The 4,475-nt window shown below is 38.3% G+C and overlaps 1 protein-coding gene across 1 annotated transcript in view; it reads left to right on the top strand.

Annotated features, from left to right (window-relative positions):
• ARSB (arylsulfatase B) overlaps positions 1-4,475 on the top strand; it is a 142,490-nt gene that overhangs the window by 718 nt on the left and 137,297 nt on the right. The gene's annotated exons all lie outside the window — the stretch shown is intronic.

Below are 4,475 nucleotides of genomic sequence, written 5' to 3'. Positions count from 1 at the left end.
CCGACCAGTCCTGAGAGCCTTTTGGAAGCGGGCCAGGAGGCCGGGGCAGGCTGGGGTCAGCTCCCCAAACCGGGTCGGAGCGAGGCGTCTTCTGGTCCTGGCAGTGTCCGCACCTCCCCGGCCTACAGTCCGCCGCAGCCTCTGCGCATGCCCGGCTCGAGGGCGACCCGCATCCCCCAACGCCCCACCTCTCAGGGTGGCTTTTTTTTCTTTCATTTTCTGAAGGTCGGGGTGAAAGGGTTTCTGGGAACTGCTAGGTTCTGGGCCTTGCGAGCAGATAGGCCAAAGGGTCGAAACGGACTCTGCGGAGCGGTCCTGAAGTGGGAGGATAGAGAAGGAGCTGGTCGGGTACCTGCCTAGTGGAGCCGTGAGGAGTGGGAAGCTGGGAAAGCTGGGGGGAGAGTTGAAATGCAAAAGTGCTCGCAGTTAGGGCGACTCTCGTCCCCTGTGCACCCAGCAGTCGTGGATGGGTTAGGACTGTCTGACGAAAAATTAATTTTTCTACCTTTCAGCAGCCCCGGTTGATTTTTCTTGGGCTGCTGACATTCCCTTCAGATTTAACCTATATTCAGCACCTCTGAGCATCTTATTATCTCTCTCAAAGGGTCTCTTTAAAAACTTCGCTGGAGTTAATAAAGTATACTTGTAGAGAGTGTGCATATGTTAGATAACTGACAGTATCAAGAACATTTGTATAATGCTTTACTGTTTTTAAAGTTAAATCTTGAAACAACCTGTGAGGTAGCAGTTATTTTTAATCCCCTTTTACAAACGAGGAAACAAACCTGTAGAAATTTGTTGACATATTAAGAATTACACAGCTAGAAAGCGTGCCTTTTCTGCAACTACTAGCTATTTGAATAAGATCGACATTTTTGTGAGATCATGGTGTGATTATGAACGTAGTAAATGCAATAAACAAGTACTGTGTGAGAACAAATGCATTCCACCGTATATATGCACTGTCTGTTTGGGGCCCTGATTGTGCGAGTCATGGGGAATATGCTTGAACTTTGCTCTCTCAAATCTGTGTTCATGTATCCTTTCAGATCAGCTCTAGCCTCATGTTGTCCTGAATGGAGGATTCATTGCAATAAAGATTTCCACAGTAGTCTGAAGACCTTTAGAAACATAAAAGATAGAGTTAGAAACACAAAGGACACTCTGAGAAATAGCCGTAGCCAAGGTTTGCAATGGCGATGAAGGGTGGTTCCCTTCACCATTAGCTCTAAGTACTTTCCACAGTTCTAACTTCGGCTGCTAAGTATGATCAGGAATATCTACTCTGATGCAGATCTTACCCTGGATGCTTTGTACATATAAAGGGGCATTCGAGTAAAGGAGAGAAAGGAAGGAAGAGAAGTTCTGCTCAAAGTGTTTCTGCATTTGCTCTGAAGCAAGAGAATTGAACTCTAATTGCAGAAGAATGGGAGGGCCATTCATTTCTCTAACTTCCTCCCTTCCAACAGACTTGAACAGGAGAGCAAACAGCACACTTCAAAAACTTGTTCATATAATTGGTTGATTTTATTCCCTAATATCTTCTCTGACCAGTCACCAGCATTCCGTCCTGGGAAAAACAAACAACCAAACAAACATACCTTGATTATGGTGGTTAAGAAGTGAAGGAAGGGTAGAAGCTGGAGATTCCAAACACAGTTTAGAGACCGCTCAACATAACAAGCCAGCCTCCCCAAACATTTTGTTTGACTTTTCTCCACTGTTTTATTCTGTTAGAGTTCATCATACCCAATTTGAAATTACCTTGAGTTAGTAAGCATTCTCTTTTAAAGAAAATATTTCTCAAAGGGTTAAGAAGTCTCATTGCCCTCAGATTCTATATACTGGTACCATTATGAGCACTTTACATTCCCACAGCAACCTGATGAAGTGGATATTACCGTTATCATCCCTATTTGATAATAAGGAAGCCAAGGCCGAAGAGGTTAAGAAACTTGCTCAAGGTCACAGGGCCAGTAGTGGTGGACTAGAATTTGAAACAAGCAGTGTGGTACATAACCACTACACTGCATTGTCTACTAAAAATTATTAAAAATATCATCGCAAGAACAGCTTCAGATTTACTGAATGATCTCTATGGACATTTAGGTCGTTCCTAAATATCACAATTAAAACAGCCCATCTACATTTCAGGTTAGGAACTGGCTATGTTAAATATAAAATGAAAATAGGGAGAGAGGTTTTATTTCTGAAACAAGTCATGTGTTGTACATAATTTTAGACAATAAGATGAGGAAATTTGTTTATTTTAAAATTAGGTACTTGAAAGAACTACTTAATAACCATATCTGTAAATTCTTTAATATTTCGAGCCCTTCCTTCCCATAATCATCTAACTTTAGATTAGAGATTAGAGAAGTATAAAATGATAAGTAAGACTAGACTGACTGATTGAACTTTGTATTCTTAAGAAGTTCTGAGTTTTAGTTTTTTTAGCTTGTTAAAGCATTTAGTGAAGAGGACCAGTTAGAAATTATGAGATGTGGGTTTTAGTCTTTGCTGTGTCAGTCTTCAGACTCTGACCTTGCTGGACATTATTTTCCACATCTGGAAAATATGGTAATTAGGCTGAACACTAAGGCTCTATAGCTCTAAATTTCTTTGACGCTAAGACTCCGGTTCATTAGAGCAAATATCTGGCTTGGTGAATGCAGTCTATCACTAACCCCATCTACTGGCAGAAAAATTAACATTGCCCAGCACTATGTGCCTTACGGGTGCACTAGCTTCTCGTTTTGCTGCTAGACACTTGTTCAAACAAGAACATGAATTCATCCTTTTCTGTTGAGACATTTAATTGTTCAGAATCCTCACATATGAGCCTTTTTAAACCTGCATGCTTCGCTGAAAAAGCGCACGAGTTTAGGAAAGAGGGAGAAGGGAGACTGATCAGCAAATAAGGTAAGATGTTACTGGTAAATTTAGAATCCGGGTCGCCGTACACTTAGATAGTGTTCTTCCCATAGCCTTACATGACTCGTTCATTCATTATTTTAAAAATATTTTAAATCTATATTTTATATATATATTTTTGGAATAGAAAATACATTCACATGATTTAAAACCTCAAAAGTCATGAAAGGGTTTACAGTGAAAATCTTTTCGTACATACACATACACACACACATTCTCTTCCTTAGATATCCAGTTCCCCATCTTTGCAGGCAAACAATGCTGTCTGAAATACATATATCCTTCCAAAAGCATTTTATGCCTGTACAAGAAAATACATATGTAGATATTCCTCTTCTCTTTATATGAATGGTAGCATACTCTTCACACTGCTTTGCACCTTGATTTTTTTTACTTAACGTTTGAAATAATTCCATATTGTTACGTAAAGAGCATCCTCAATTTTTATGTCTATATAATATTTTGTAAAATGGGTATATCATAATTTATTTAACCAGTCACATAATGGTGGACATGCAGGTTTTTCCAGCCTTTTGATATATCAAAGGATGCTGCTGTCAATACCTTGTAAATATGTCATTTTCACATGTTTGAATGTATCTAATAGGATAAATCTTTTCAAAAGGAATTTTCTGGGTTTAATACATTTGTAGTTTTGATAAGTATTGCAAAACTGCAGTTCAGTAGTTTGTATCAGTCTACATTCCTACCAACAACATATAATATTTGCTTATTTTTCAATATTCTTTTTAAAAGTTATATTTCACATACCATAGAATTCACTATTTTAAGTGTTTAATCCATTGGTTTTTCATGTAGCCACACAGTTGTGCAATCATCACCACTATCTAATTCCAGAACATTTCCAGCACCCCTAAAACAAACCCCATAGCCATTAGCAGTCACTCCACAGCCCCTGACAACCGCTATTCTACTTTCTCTCTTTTTAGATTTGTCTATTCTGGATATTTCATATAAATGCAATCATACAAAAGATGTCCTTTTATCCATATTGTGGCCTGTATCATTCCTTTTTATGACCAAGTAATATTCCATAGAATGGATATACAAACATGTTATTTTCCCATTCATCAGTTGGTTGACATTGGATCGTTCTACTTCTAGGTAATTAATATGAATGAGGCTGCTGTGAACATCCAGGTACAAATTTTATATGAACTTTTTTTTAGTACTCTCAAGTATATATCTAGGAGTGGAATACTAGATCATATAGCAGCTGTATGTTTAATACTTTTTTTTCTTAATTTTTTTAAAAAAAATTTCACCTCTCATAGTTGGATTTCTTTCTGTCACCATGTATTTGACCCCTTTTACCCTATCTCCCTCCTCCCACCCTCTGGTAACCACTAGTCTATTGTCCATGAGTTTCTATTTATTCGTCTTGTTCATTTGTTTCTTTTAGGTTTATATCCCACATATAAGTGATATCATGTGATTTTCAGCTTTTTCTGTCTGGCTTATTTTGCTTAGCATGATTATCTCAAGGTCCATCCACATTATTGCAAGTGGCAGTATTTCAT

The sequence above is a fragment of the Pteropus alecto genome, unplaced genomic scaffold (assembly GCF_000325575.1).
Source record: "Pteropus alecto unplaced genomic scaffold, ASM32557v1 scaffold20, whole genome shotgun sequence".
Taxonomy (NCBI): Eukaryota; Metazoa; Chordata; class Mammalia; order Chiroptera; family Pteropodidae; genus Pteropus; species Pteropus alecto.
This window is presented reverse-complemented; position numbering and strand designations above follow the sequence as displayed.